This window comes from Spermophilus citellus (genome assembly GCF_964194105.1).
Source record: "Spermophilus citellus genome assembly, chromosome: 16".
In the NCBI taxonomy this organism is placed as follows: domain Eukaryota; kingdom Metazoa; phylum Chordata; class Mammalia; order Rodentia; family Sciuridae; genus Spermophilus; species Spermophilus citellus.
The window spans coordinates 7208750-7225197 of NC_138196.1; positions in this window are offsets into that span (position 1 = coordinate 7208750).

Consider the following 16448-nt stretch of genomic DNA (forward strand, 5'->3'; position numbering starts at 1 on the left):
CAACTTTTTAGCAGAAGATAGAGTAGGCCTTAGCTAACAGAAGCCAACTGGCCACTGGTTTTTAGACTGGGGAGGAGTAGAGAAGTGGTGGGGCTTAGCATGCCATCTTCTCAGTCAGGAGTTGCCTCTGGCTGCAGAGTTCTATCTGGTAAGCTGTAACCCTAAATACCCATTTTCCACATTGCCCCAATACTAAGGGTCTACATCTGTCCCATTGAACAGTTTCCCAGTGACAGTTCCAAGATTCAAGGCTGCCCGAGGAGTCACTGCCAATGCAGGTTTTGTAATCTCCACTTATGTAACATAAAATGGTGCTTAGTGTGGGCCACTGTTCTTTAGAAACAAACCATAGGAAAACCGAACGGAGATTACCATTCCTAATTATCTGCCATTATGAACCTAGGGGATGATTATTGTACAATGCCTCTTCTCTCTACCAGGGCAAGGCACAGAAATAAGTGCTACTGTGGCCGGGATTTATTTGTGACTCACCTTGGTCTATTGTCTCTGGTTTCTCACCCCTCTGAGCCCCACTTCTGCTCCTCCCTTGTTGCTTTTTGTCTGCCAAGAATTCTAAGTGCTCTCTCACCATTTGTCAGCCCACGCAAGAAGGTACTGCAGTAACAATTAACTCTGAGACCTCAGGGGGATGCCGTGAATGAAGGTGTATTTCTTTCTGGTGTGAAATGTCTCCTCATGTGTTTCTGCTCTGTTGCAGGGACATGTGGTCCCCCAGGGGAGAGAGGGGTTTTGCGACACAGTAAGTCTTAATTTCCCCAGCCTGAAGGAGCTGTGTATAACTTTTTTGGCAGATCTAGTCACATGGTGCTAAATGATTGCAAGAGAAATTGAAATGGACAATATGTAATGGGGCATTTCCATGATTCTAGACTTTCCTAGCACATTTTGAAGTGTTCCAGAATATTCTAGAATGTTTTAGGACAAATGATTGCTTATTATATTGTGAAACTAACACAGGTTCCTTGGGGTTTATGCAGACCTCTGGCTTAAGCCTTCTTTGATGAAAATCAGACCAGTTTATGCCTGAGTGGTTAAACTCAGAAATCCATTCTAAGTTCAACTGTTTTGGAAGATTTAGCTTTAAAAAAGCCTGAAAACCAGTAGACTCATGTAAGGAGGCTTGGAGATATAAATGTCCACGTTCAATTCCTTGTCCCTCTGCTTACAAGCCATTAGATCTTGAACAAATTAACTGATCATCAGTGCCACAGATTTTCCACATCTGAAGACTGGAGATCAAAGTACCCACCTCAGGTGCTGATATGTAGGTGATGAAATCAGCATGTGAATGGACTGTCCTCCCTTGTCCATGTCATCATTGTGATTCTACAGCACTCACCAATAATTTACATGAAAGCTAATTGTGGATGACACAAACCTGAAACTGATGGGAAACTTGTACTTTGACAAAACCAGATCAGAAGGATCATAAAAACTTTGAAATTATGGGCTTCGTCTAGTGAGAGGAGGTGTAGTAGGGATAAGCAGTACATCATCCTGGAGTTCAGGAATGCAAGCACGTAAGAATAGAATTGGAGACAAGGTGGTCCAATGGCACTATACTGAAGGGCAGTAAATTCACTGTTGCTCAACCCTACCACAGGGAGGGCTGAGAAAAGTGAATACCCTGCTCCTCTGCTCTGGAAAAGTAGGCACAGACAAAGCTTTAGGTCTTGTTATTTGGAAGAAGCCAAGACAACTGGTTTAGTTTGTTTCTTTCCATAAATATCTATGAAGCATCTCCTATGGTTCAAGATACCCAGGACTCAATAGCAAAAATGAAGATATAGAGAAGCAGAGAGACTGGATTAAATAGCCACCAAATGAATACAAAATTAAAACTTTAATCCATGCCAGGATAGAGAGGTTCACATGTCCAAACAAACTTCACTGGGAGAACTTCTATTCAGGGAGACCCTGGGAAGGTTTCCTGGAGCATTGAAGATTGGGCTAAGATCTAGGTAGAGTAAAGGTGGGGGGGTAGAAGGGAAGGGGTGTTCCAGGCCTCTACCTGCAGGAGCTGGTGAGAGGGAGTGAGGCACGTTGCATGCAGGGAGCAAGAGCCGCTAAGAGACCTAAGACCAGAGAGAGTCGATGGCTGTGCAGGGGCTTAGAGTGCCGGGGGCCAGCCCCGGCGGGGTCCAGGGAGTCCCGAAGGAGGAGTGGCGTCGGCGAAATGATGAGACAGGAGTCGTTCCCTTTGAGCAATCTTCAGAGAGAGAGCTAAAGCTGCTTTCTCTGGGTCCCCTTTTTATTACAATTTTTCTCATCATTATAGATTCACAATACGTCATTGATTATATAACTTAAAACTTTGCCAAGACATGACATTTCCTTAACCATGATTGAGAGCACACCGATCTACATTCTTCCAGGATATGACCCCCAGCCATACAATCATCAAAGTACAGATTCATCAATAAAACATGTCACCAATTTACATCCTTCAGATTTTCCCAAGATTTACTATTTTTCCCAAGATGTTATTTCCTTATTAACTAATGTCAAACTACGTAACCAGACTCTAAGTTTCCTAATTAATCATTAACCTAAAGTACACCTGCACTTTATTTTTAATCTAAAATTCCCATCTAAAAAAGTCCCTTTAAATCTTATATTTAAAATGTCCTAAAGTTTATGAATCATCCTTAAAGTATATCAGAAACCTATATAACTAAAGACTTAATAATTTCTAAACTTAAGAATCTAAATAATATTTTTAACATTATTCTAAAACTGTGTCTTATAAAGCTATTTTAATTAATTTCTAAATTTATTTTCATAAAACTGGTTGAGCTGCTTTCTCAGAGAGTTTCTTTTGTTTCTCAGTCAAGGTACACTAGTTCTCAAAGAATTTGTTTCTCAGTCAAGGTACACTAGTTCTCAAAGAGTTTGTTTCTCAGTCAAGGTGTACTAGTTTTCAAAGAGTTTGTTTTTCAGAGGATGATTGTTGTCTGTTATTAGGTTTGTCCACAATGTACTAAGATAGAAGAATAACCTTTTATTTTGTCCTTGATATGCTGAGGGGTGGGTAGCAGAACAGCTTCCAAGGCATGAACTACCTGTTCTGTTCTAGCCATCTGAAATTTAATTGTTTGGCATTTAACATACTCATGCCTCCTGTGAGAAACATAAGCATGAAAATGCAAAGTCCCAATTACATAAAAAAGGGTCTCATGGTTTCGGCTACCCACCAACCAGTGTGGCTTTGCCAGCATTCATCCTCACTGTAACCCTGTCAAGACAGTGGGAGAGCGGCTTTGCCAACACTTTTTCTCACTGTGACCCTGTCAAGACAGTGAGTGGGGGATCGCCTTCACCATTAGAGCTTTGTTCTGCTGCTGCTGAATGCTCAGCACTAAAGGATGCTAGGTATGCAGGAGACATAGTATGGGTGTGTGCAGAAGAAGGGGAAGCCACTGAGGCTTAGGTAAGGAAGGGTCATGGTCACATCCGCCTACTGACAAGATCACTCTGGCAGTGGGAGAGATAGACTACAAGTGGGAGAAGAGTGGATTTCCACATTTGGCTTTCAAAAGTGTTTCTCCTACCACCAGTAAATAGGAGTATTCACGTCACTCCACCTGGAATGCCTAGAATGCTATCATTGAAAAGTTTTGAAACAAATACTATTTTATTGCTTTATTTTGAGATTTTTTTTTAAATTAGAGATATTGAAAATTTCATTTTCAATGGGATTTTTGTAACTTGGAATTTTAAAAATTTGAATTAAGAATTTTTATTACAGATTATAGGCATTTTAAATATATGAACACATTATCAATTTTTAAAAATTTACTGACATAATTAACACTTACATAAACCCATATATCCACATGCACACATTCTTTTGGTGTTTTTTTAAAGCAGCTCACTCCTATTTTCCATATTTTGTTACTTTTAAAAGTTAAAAAAGTATTGATTTTTGTAGAGTCAACTCTACTTGTCTTTCCCTTTATGATTTTTTTTTCATTGCTTTGATATTTGGGTTCTTTGAGCAACATCAGTTAGTTTTCCACTTTTTAAAAACTTTTAATGGTCTCCTGTGTATACATATAACCATTTTCCCCCATGAAATATAACTTATTCCATGAACAAGAACTCCTAGAAATTAAACAATAATAATTTGGGCTATTATATTTGCTAACCTCTGATTTTAGGAGGGATGTTTCAGCTTCACCATTAGATAATGTTAATAATCCATATAACTTAATTTTCATGTCATGTTATTTTATTCTCAATATACCAAAATTTTTTTTTGCTCTTAATTATAATGAGATGATGCATTTTATTAATTTCTTATCAATTTACCTTTAAAGTGCACCTATTGATAGGTACATTTCAAGTTTTCTATTAATAAACCACCCTTGCTCTGAAATAGTAAATATATTTGGTCATAGCAAGTTTTCCTTTCCTTCAAGTATTAGTGCATCCACAAGACATGTACTCCTTGAGAGCCCCCTACGTGCCCAGCATCCTTCAGGGGTCAGTGTCCAGCAGTAGGCAGGCTAGGAGCCTGCTCCCATGGAGCTCTGCATTAGTAAGTGTGAGGGGGGTGCAGCCCAGCAAGCCAACAGCTCACAGAGGGGCTCTATTTTACACAGTCAGTGGAGATGTTTCACAGAAGTGATATTTGCACACATGGGTGGGGGACACCTCAGAGATGGGAGGGAGGGAGTGAGCCCCGAAGAAACAGCTCCAAATTCCCTCTCCATCTAGGAGCACCTCAGCTCTAGCAGTCACATATTGACTGAATGTCCACACAGTCCCTGCTGTTCTTCATTGCCTTCAGCCACCGCCTTCACTCTGCTATTCCATATGAGGATTGGCCTGTGCTTGTACCGTGCTCTTGGGCATGCGTCTTTCTCACCCTCTCCACCTGTTCCTCCCTGCAGTGCCCTGGCCTCACTAAAAACTCATGCTGGTTTCTTTAAAACACAGTTTCCAGAGACATGTTCTTCTTTGTCCCTCTGCCTGTTATACTTTGAAGTCTCTTCATATTGTCATTCTTTCAGTTGTTCATTGTTTGGTTTTTAGGTACTAGGAATTGAACCCAGGGGTGCTTCACCATTGAGCTACATCTTAGAACTTTTGTATTTTATTCATTCATATGTGTGTGTGTGTGTGTGTGTATGTGTGTGTTATAGGTGAACACAATACCTTTATTTTTATGTGGTGCTAAGGAATGAACCTAGTGCCTTACAAGTGCTAGTTAGCACTCTACAATTGAGCCATAACCCCAGCCCCCTTTTCGTATTTTTAATTTTGATATTTGGTCTTACTAAGTTGCTCAGGGCCTCACTAAGTTGCTGAGACTGGCCTTGAACTTGTAATCCTCCTGCTTAACATTCCTGAGTCACTGGCGATTATAGGCATGTGCTACCAGGACAGGCTCTTTTAGTCATTCTTCGTGGTCTCTTTGTTCCTGGGATGGTATTGATGTAATTGAATCAGTGCTTCCTTAGAGCACTTCCTTGGCATTAGACTGGCTGAATACCCCGAGGGTGCAGACTTTTTTCCCTGATGGGATCTCAAAGATGTTCACATGCACAGCTCACTTCCCATGCTCAGCAGGCAGCTCGCTCTAGTGTGACCATTGTGGGGCGGGGGGGAGAAGACTTTTTGACCCCAGCTTGGTTCTTCAGATCCTATTGCAGTTGCTCACCATACCATGTGGGCATGGGAGACCACAGTGCTATAGTAGAGCCTTCCTTTGGGTAGCAGAGAACCTCAGAATCAAATCTAATTCTTGCCACACCACATTTTGATGTTATCGTCTTATAATGGAGGTAGAGGAACCATTGACATGGGGAGAAGGGCTTCCCAGGACCCTGGTTGTGGTTATCTTAGAAAGATGTTCCTGGAGGGTGGCTTCCTTTCTTTCCTGAGCAGTGTAGAAATAAGGACACAACGTGAAATTTAATGGAGTAAGGGGTTGGCATGTTTTCTACTTATTTGGGGGCATTTATGCTGTTATGAATTAAAGAGTAGCACATATGGTATGTATTTCAAGAATGTGCTTTTCCATCAATCCCTATCATTAATGCAGTTAGTGAAAATTTCTCTTGTATTTTTGTCATGATTTTTTTCTGCAAGGGACCACATGCAGTCTGTTGTTTTTATCTTCAGGGGTATTTTCATAAAAATCTGGGTAAAAGGTCCAGGTATACTGTCTCTGTTCACTAAGAATTGTCCCTATGAAAGATTGTCTACCAGAGCCCTGAAGGTGGGCCATACTATCTTTATGAGTATGGGTTTCCATCTGTGGAGATGGTCAGGTACCAGCTGGTCTACTGCATGGCTGTGAACTGCAGCAGTGACTCCAAGTGTCTCAAGTCAGGAACAAGGGGTGGGTTTTCCCTTGTAGACCTAGACTAATGGATGGCTACTGGCTGTCTGGAATCAATGGGAAGAGTGTCATGATCCATTAACAAGGTCCGTCCTGGACATGGGGGTGGGAAGCAGAGGTACATGGATTTGTCATGTCTAAAATAATTGAATGAAAGGGTAGTGGCTCACTTTGGACATGAAGAGTTCCAGAGTGAATGTCCTCTGTGTTCTTATCATAATACCTTATGGGAACAAATGAAATGTATTATCCAGAACTGTGCTTCAGAAAGACCTAGAAGTGTCATTGGGGTTCCAAATTGGCTATTTTAAAGATGATGGAAATATAAGTCCACAAAGGTGGTATGAAAACCAACCACTTATGGGGTCTATTGGTTTTCCTGATACCATTTGATTATCATGAAGTCTATTTGTTTATTGGTGATTGATGTGCATATTCATCAATTATTGAGCATTTAATATATATTATGTTCTGTGCTAGATCTTCTAGATAGAAAAGAATCAGAGGATGAACAATTCCTAACTTTATGGATTCCTGAGAAATTGGGTTGCACTAAAAGTATCCACCATGCACTTTAATTGATTTAGCTTTCCTAGCATTTAGACTTCTCCGTTCTAGAAAGAACCCCTGTATTCATTTTGTATTTATTTCAAGAAATTTCTCTTCTACCACTTCATGAACCCTTGTGGATCATCTACCAAAATGCACTGACTATCCTGTCTCCTCTACCACCCAGCCCAGGAGGGGGCATGGGACCCAAGCTAGGTCAGAAACACCTGAGGCAATTGGCATTGAGGTACTCTAAAGACTGTGCCCAGAAAGATTGGTCATATGGTTGAGGGTATCCTTGTTCCTGTCCTTCCCTCAACTCTTCTTTCTGCTTTGTGAGTTACTCATTTCATCCAAATAAATTCCTTTGAGTTTCTTAATGTGGCCTGTCTTAGTCTCTGTGGCTGGTGGCCTCATAAACCTGGCTGGTAGAACACCTTTAGGTTGGCATTGGGGTTAAACCCTTGGGCCACATATATGTCTACAGACTCTGGAGGCTATCCCCTGACAGAACAGTCCACATTCCAGCTCAGGCCTGATGTCCTTGCTTCTCACATTGTGGAAAGGTGGCTGCAATGAGGTCTAGCATTGCGGTTGCAAGCATGGGCTTTGTAGACTGAGGCTGGCTCAAATCTCAGCCCTGCCTCTTCTTCCTCAGTGACTAGGGGCAAGTTACTTGACCTCTCCAGGCCTCACTTTTTCATGTGGTAAAGTGAATATGGTAAAAATACCTACTCGCATAGAGAAGAAGATTAAGTATGATAACACACAAAGAGCACTTAGCACTATGAAGTTGGATTATAGCAATCACTCTATTTAATATGTGTGTGTGTCTGTGTGTGTGTGTGTGTGTGTGTGTGTGTGTGTGTGTGTGTTTTAGATCCTAAAAACTTGAAATTCCATGCAAAAGTTGGTTTCACTGTGTGGTCTCTCTTTAAGCTCTTGTTCATATTGGAGTTTGAGAACAAGAGAATACAAATGTAACAGCTCCAATTCTCTGGCCTTTCCACACCCACATGCCACACACAAACTTACTCTAAACCCATGTTTCTTCTTCAAGTGTGCCATCTACTTCAGCATGTATTAATAGTGCCCTCTGCTGCCCACAGCACCTCAACTTAATGGGAGCTCCTGGGGCAGGTGAGGTGGGGTGTGGGTCTGAGTGACTGGCTCTTCTAGCTCTTCCTCTCACCCTCACACATATTTTCCTCCCAGTTCACAGCTCCTTTTTCTCGCCTGCTTTTCTAGCTGTGCTCTGAGTCATCGATCTCAACCTTTAATTCAACATTGTGTCTGGACCTGAACCAAACCACAGATAGATCCCTATAAAGGTTGTGCAGGTGAGAGTACGTGGTTCTCTCACTTTGGATCAACAGCAGGCGGAGATTTGTTCCAGGGTGGAAGAAGCCAAGTCTATTTTCTTGTGTTAAAACGTGGGACTCAAGTCATGCCCAGAGCTAGCTGAGCGGTTTCCAAAATTGGAACAGCATGCAGTGTGGCTCACCATGTTGATGGAGTTCACTTTAGTTCCGTTTTTGCAGCCAAGTGCAGTGATAGTTTCCATAAGATGGTACTCCAAATCTGCTCACTTTGTCTTCCGCAGTGGTTACTACTCCAGTTGGAGAAGTAGGTTGTGGAGAACTATTGATTAAAGGAGGTGTGAACTTCTGACAAATTGAGGCTCCACCAGAACTCGACTCCATTTAGACCTCATAGTTTTAGTGTAATTATAATAACTCCCTTCACAGCAATGCAATGTAGATTTACTGTTGAAATGAGTACCCAGAAAACCCTTGTACATCACTCCCTTTGAGCACTGGCTGGACATAAGAACATACTGGAGAAATATGAGGCAATCATTTGCCTTCTGCAAGGGAATGTGTGCTCTGAGGAGCCTGGTGCACAGTGGAGACAAATTTGCCCTGAGTCAGTCACACTCTCTCCAAACTATCACTGTGGTCAATGCTAGTTAGGTCTTAGATCTTAGAATCCCCAATCATTTACTTCAAACATCTGAGCTAACCTTCCAAATAAAAGAAAAATGAACAATGTATGATGTTGGACATGCTTCACACCTGCAATGATCCATTTACTTCCACATAGCTACATGACATGATATAGCTCAGTGGTTATGAACCTAAGCTTTGGAATCAGATGAACCTGGGTTTGAATCCCAACTGTAGTGACTAGCCACGTGCAGCTGGAATCAATTACTCTCCCTCCCTCCCTGTGGATTTCCTCTTCCCCAAACCAAAAAGGCTAATCTCATCTGATATTGTTGTGAGAGTTGAAGTTGGTAGTCCCTGCTGGCACTATGCACAATGCCCAACACAGTTGTTGTTAGCTGCTACTTCAGTGATGGAAAGTAACTGGTCCACCTATTTCAGAAAAGGAAACAAGCAATGAATTCCAGGAAGTCACAGAGCTGAGTCAGTTTCCTCTCCTGCTGCCCCACCACAAAGTTCTTCACCTGTGTATTTTTTGTTAGTCATCTGGGTTTTCAGATCTCACGTCATTAGGCAAGTGTTAGATATGCTTGCAAGACACAGGGCTTTTATAGATCTAGATAATGTCTACATTGCAGGGAAGTCTTAAGAGTTAAATATAATATTGTGTGTGGTCATCCACACACACACATAGCACTAGGGAACTTAAATAGAAAGACAAGCTTCTTATCATGCCAGTAAGGGCATTCAGAGACAAACCTCTCACACATCATCTCCTCTTACCACCACTGAGAGGCAAGTGGAATCATATTCAGTAGTGTGGGTTTTCATTTCTCTTTATACTCAGTGTTAGCTCAGGTGTTTGGGATATGGATTCTTGGGTGTCAGGCTCCCCATATGTGTGGGAAGAAGTTAGATGTGGTAGAAGTTAGATTTTCCACCACAGAATACAGAGTACATTATCCTGGTGCCCACCTTACTGATGTTGCTCACAATGGTAATGAGTGGCTGATCCATAAAAAATGATCAGCCTCTCCCTATAAAACAAAAAAAAACCACAAAAACACATCTCTGTAGCAAAACTAAAATAATGTGTTTGCTGATTAAGGGAGATGATCTGAGCTCCAACCAGCTCTTGGGAATCATTGTGTAGAAGGCAAAAAGTTCCCATCTTGCAGAACAAACCAATAGTCCCAGCAACCTCCTTGAGGGTGGGCTTGGAGAGAAGACTGACCCAGGGTTGCTCTATGGAAGGTCAGCTCAGTCTGACGTGCTTTTCAAAACGACCCAAGGACCAGGGAGTCTGAGGGGTGGGATAGAGATGTGTGGATTTGAGCCAAGCAATTCAAAGTGATTTGAAGAGATTACTGAGGCTTAAGTGTCCTTTACTGTAGTGAATAAGTAAGTGGCTTACTGTCCCCAGAGACCAGGGCTGGTTAGTCATCACACTCCCTAAGGATGTCCCAGACTTGCCAAGGCTGATATGAATATGGTCTTAAGGTCACCTCTGGATGGGAAGTGAGAGGGAGGTGGGGATTAGCTGCTATAGCCTGGATTCCTTCACAGGATGAGAGGTGGCTCTCCACACAACACAGGCGGCAGCTGCAGAGATGGGGTACAACCTGCCAGGTTCACAGGAGTGCTCTCCAGCCCCCCTTCAAATGTGATGACCATTCTTCATGGAGACCAAGAGGAGTAAAAAGACCATTGAGTCATGATCAGATTGACTGTGTGACTATCACAAAATCATGGCAGGCATTGCAGCTAGACAGACATGCCATGAATCCTGATTGCAGCCCTTCTGAGCTGTGTAAGCAGACACAATTCCTGTCCCTCCAGCCGTCTATCCCATCCTCTGCCTACCTTGGGCCTGTCTAGCACTATAGCTACCATCCACTTGTGGCTACTGAGCTGCTTAGATGTGGCTACTGTGGCCTGAGACATCCTGGTAGGGCAAAGTCCCCAAATGGCATTACAAAAAAGAATGTAAGATGTTGCATTAATAATTTTCAGTGTTGATTACATATTGACATATTGAGATGATAATAATAATTTATTTTTACCATTTCATGATGAGGCATCCAGAGAAGAAATGATTTGCTCAGACCCAGCAGTTCATGTATGAGGTGGTGAGTCAAATGCAGTGTTTGGGCCCAGCAGCCCAATCTCTTCACCATTAGTTACTCCCTTTACTGCAGCTGGGGTGTGGGGCGCTGTCTACCTTGCCAGGTGATGTGTGCTGGGTGGACTCTTCATTTAGGCTCTGACACTTAGTAGGAGCTCCAGAAATAATGATAGCTACAATTAGTGTTTATAGTAGCAAAAAGGAGGAGAAGGAAGAGGAGCTGGAGCAGATGAAGGAAAACAAAAAAGTAGGAAGAGGAAGAGGAGGAGTGGAGGGAGAAGAGGAGATGGAGGAGAAGAGAGGAGCAGCAGGGAGGAGGTGGAAGAGGAAGGCTGTTTTGGGCACTGTAATACACATCATGGGATTTAGAGCTAACAATGAGCCTGGCCAATACACACCTCCCTGCAGCCTCTCATTTTGCTGGTCTGAGTGTAGTAAAGTCAGTCTGGCACTTGGGTATGCACTTTCACTTCTCCAGTCTTTACCAGGGTCTGTTGGGTGTATAGGAAGCTAGCTGTGGCAAAGGAGGTGCTGGCAGGAATGGGTGGCCAGTGGGCCACTTTTGAGATGGTTGGATGGGGCAGGGGTTGGTTTTCATAAGAGCAAAGTGGCTGTCCTAATTTTAGCATCTGATTCACTCAATGCAAGTGTGAGCACTGTCCCCAGCATTCAGAAGCCATGAGTACTAAAGAATTTACAACCAGGCAGTGAAGAGGGTGGTGAGGGTGGGAAAGAAAACACAAAGAAAGATGGTGGAGCCTTACTAAGAAGGGGTGAAATCAGAATCAAAGGGTGGTATTTTCCTTTAAGAAATTTTAGAAGATTATTTCAGGGAATTGGCCTTGGCTCAAACAAAACAAACAAACAAACAAAAGCCAAGCAAGCATACTTTAATTGGGCCAAAGAATCAAGTTTGTTGGGCTGTTGGGTGATTTCAATAATACAGAAGCCTTGAAATGAGAGGGATGTGGGGAAGGTAGTGTATGTCTACCTTGGTCTTGGAAACTTCTAGAAACAATCTATACCTGATCCTGGCCAGGGACATATGGGCACAGGATCAGTAAGCTAAGCATCCTTACTACTCTCTGCCAGTTAAGCAAAGAGCCTCTCCCAGAGACTAGGAGAGACTCCCTCCCTCCAACAGCAGTGGGCGGCCAGGGTCAGCCTTCACTCTGTCCTTCCATGTCAGCTGGATTTGCTATGTGATACCTTCTTGGGTCTTGGTACTAACTCTCTGAAGTGTTTATTTTTATCCTTCATTTTGCAGGGGAGATCAAATTATTCTGCTAGTCCATTTAATTAGAAATTGGCAGTGCTAGAATTCTAACTAGGTCGATCTGACTCCCAAAGCTTTACTGATTACACCACATTGCGCATCTTTTCTTTCAATCCCAGTCGTGACCAGAGCTTTCTCTACCTACACCAATTTCATGAATGAGACCTCGTAGAGCACAGAGCAGACTCATTTCAACTGGCTTCTGGGGGCGAGCCAGGAGAGCCCAATGGAAGGGGCCTTAGGCATTGCTGTTTTGTTAAATGCAACTTAGGTTTATTTGGAAGCAAAAACAAAATCATGATTTGCTAAATGTAATCTCCAAAATTGAATAAGGTGGCTGTCAATAAATTCATACTATATGACTCCATCTATCTACTTAACTATAGGGATATAGATATCTAGATACACGTTTGAGTTATTTTATGTCTATTATTTTTATAAAATCTACCCATCCCTGTTCCTGTGCAGCCTCTAATAAAATCCAGTGATTGTTGCTTTTTTAAAAAATAAAATAATTAAAAGATATGATTATTTAAAGAGTTCAAGTAGTAAGAGAATGCATTGTAACCATCATAAATTGAAACTATTCCCCACATGTGAAACTGTCCCTGCTCTGTCTGTCCTTCACAGGGTGACCACTGTCAGTGCCCTGTGTTTGCAGCCTTCCTCACCCCGCCCCAGCATTTCACATACAAGAACCTATGGAAAGAAATGGCTTCTTTCCTATATCAATAATGGGCTGCGGTGCTACATATTATTCTGTAACTTCTTTTTTACATAAGGTGACATTTTCCCCCTAGTGGTTATCTGCCATCCCAGAGTATGGAGTTACCAGAATTCATTCAACCATCTTCCACTGATAGACATTTAGGTGGTTTCCTGTGTTTCACTATTATGAGGGCAATAATTTATACGGACACCAGCTTCCTTACAAGTTGTGAACATTTTCACTGGCGTCCTTGGTCCAGGTACAGGGGACCTTGAAGGTTCTTCAACTCTCAAGTAGTTTTTCTGCCCCCCACACCACCTGGAACATGAACCCTCACAGGTCAGCATCTGGAAACTCATGCTATCAGCTACTCGATGACACGGGGGTGACTGATGAAAGTTGGCATCTCTTGGGGGGAAATTCGCACCTCAGCAGGATCTGGGCATTGGGTAACTCTAAAGGATCAGGCCCCAGGTGTTGCAGACAGGCAGGGAGAGGTGTGTGTGTGTGTGTGTGTGTGTGTGTGTGTGTGTGTGTGTGTGTAGTTATACCTGCTTGGAAAAGAGGCATCTTGGCCTTGAGACTAGAATGAAAACATCACTGACAGCTTAAGTAAGCAATGGAAGAAGACTGAGAGCCCAGGACACCCTCAGGGCACTGTGTACCTCCATAGAGCATCTTACAAGGGATGTAAACCTCAAGGATGTAAAAAGTAAAGGGCTTTCCAGATGGAGATTTGATGGAAAATGATTAGAACTTTAACCAGAATCTTCATTCTCAGCCTTGAGTCCCCATGCCACCATCTTGCATTTCTCATCTTCAGTCATGAGGAACAAGCTGAATTAACATCATCTATAGCAACTTCTTAAAATTCAAGATCCAATCAAGATCATCCACAGATCTCATAATTCCAAGTTTCAAGACTAAAACACAGGAGCTCAACTGAGCTAAATATATTCTTCATCTCATGACAAGGAATAAAAGTCATAGGTATTGAGAAAATTAGATTTCAGAGTCTCAGTGTCTTGCAGAAATTAGCTTTTGGTGATGTCTAAGTCTTCCAAGGTGTAATGTCAAGATATTGGGGGAGAAAATTAGTTCTTAGTTGAATAAAAGTATTTTTAGCATCCACATCACACTAGTTTTCTTTCTTCCGTTCTTGGGCAGTGACACCGTCAGCCTCTGTGTCTGTGGAGATTCGTGGCCTGGCATCTGCAGAGGTAATGAGCATCGGGAGCTCCTCAGGGGCTCCCAGGACCTCCCTGCTCGGCATGCCTGGGCACCAGAGGCAGGGCCGCTCCATGGTCCTTCTGCTGGGCACTGTCTGGGCGGCTGTGCATCAATTCAGGCCGAAGAATTCCTTTAGACATCTGCGTAGGGCAGGGCAGACAACTGGACAAAACGAATCAACCAAAACAAATGCCTGACCCACATCCCAGCCAAAGAGCTAGAAAATGAATCCTTCTGTCAGGTCACTGGAACAGGAGGCTTAGTCGAAAAGTCAAAGCTGGTTTTATAGAAGGAAGTAACTGTTCAGGTATCTTTCTAGCCACTGTAAGGAATAGATGCTGAGTGATGTAAAGAATAGGTGTCCCAGTAATGACTTGATTATCCACCAACTGGAAACATATTCATAGAAAGAAAATAAACCACACAAAGGCTTTCTCTTGAGATTTCGTAACCTAGCCACATGTTTATTTTTTAATGCTTTTCCAAATACATGCTCCAGGTGTCTGTAGACATTCTGAGCAGAAACTGGGGGGGGGGTGAATGTTTGCTTCCTACCCACATACTTTTGCCCAGATTCTCTGGCCCTCCAGTTGTACAGTGGAGCTCCTGTTTCTAAATTACCCAGTGGAGGAGTCTCAGTGCATAGTGGGATCACACTACTTGACACCCTAGCCAAGTCTGCCCCCAAGTTGGGTGTTTGTGGTGTGGAGAGAAAGATGTTAGCTTGGGCCCACGTCTTGGGCTGTGTTCAGTCTATAGACGTATCTGCAAGTTGCTGCAGGTCTGCCCACCGTCCACCCCATCTGAAAGGAACTGAAATGCCTCACCTGAGAGCCTACCCACCAGGAGTGAGGGTCCACCTGCTCACACTAAGTGTTTCCATATATTTTCTCATAAATTCTCACACCAACCCAATGAGGGGATTCCGCAGCCTCTTAGTTACTAAGGAGCATAGCTTGTCTTCATCCCAGCTTCTCGGGCTCTCTGGGTGGTGCCCTGTCTAGCCCACCATGCTGCCTTCGTAGAACAACTGGGTATGTTTGTTCCTTCAGGTACCGATAGTCTTTTTTTAATATTTATTTTTTAGTTGTAGTTGGACACAATACCTTAGTTTAATTTATCTATCTATCTGTCTATTTATTTATTTATGTATTTTTATGTGGTGCTGAGAATTGAACCCAGGGCCTTGAATGTGCTAGGCAAGCACTTTACTGCTGAGCCACAACCCCAGCACACCCCCCCCCAAAAAAAAAACTAATTCATAGGCACTCAGATAGTTAGATCTTCAAGAAAGTACTGAAATAGTCCTTTCCAAAGAGTCCTATTTTAGAGAGCCATTCCAAATGCTGGAAAGATCTGGGGTATTACCCACATGTTCATGAATTTGGGGTCTGGGGCAGCACCCATTCCCCAGCTGTTGTCCCTTCCCCTGAAACAAACTCAGTGAAGTTGGTAGACAGGGAAGCACACCACTGCCACAGTGCTAAACCTGGGTAGGCGTCTGGTTAGGGTTTGGATATGGGGTACCCTTGGTAAGCTCAGGTAATAGCACAGGAATACTCAGAGGTTAGAGGATTAGATTATGAGAGCTGCAGCCCCATCCATGGACTAGTAGATTTGATGGCTTCATAATGGGAATAGATTACTGCCTATTAACCCAGACAGGCGGGGCATGGTTGGAGGAAGCAGGTCCCTGGAGGCGTGTCTTAGAATTATATTTTGATCCTGGCTCCTCCCTTGCACACAACTGTTGGAGGCAGCAATGGATCCGTGCTTCCTTTAGCAGCTCCTGGCTGCAGAAGAAGTAAGTTCCAGTTTGCTCTACACACTTTCTTTTCGTCTCTAACCAACAGGACTTTGGGGAGCCCCCAGCGTGTCCCACTGCGGATTACCTCTATCCTCTTATTTTATACCCACATCATCCCACTAAGAAGTTGTGTTGACTTAGAGCTCCTAGGGGTTGGGTCACTTACAAACTCTGCAGCCCTAGTATTCAATTGAGAGATTCCCGACCACGACCTGCAAGCATTTGGCACAAATGATATCATTCAAGCCATCTGCCTTCAGTCTCAAGGTATTAGAAGACTTGAGAAGTCTTAAAGATCTAATTTTTGAAATTAAAGAATATATTTTCCGAGTCTATATTGTTCCTATAAAATCACTAGAATAGCAAAGATTTCTGGCAGAGTTTAAATATGCATAAGTTACAACATATATTTGAAAATTTCCTTAAATTGATTAAT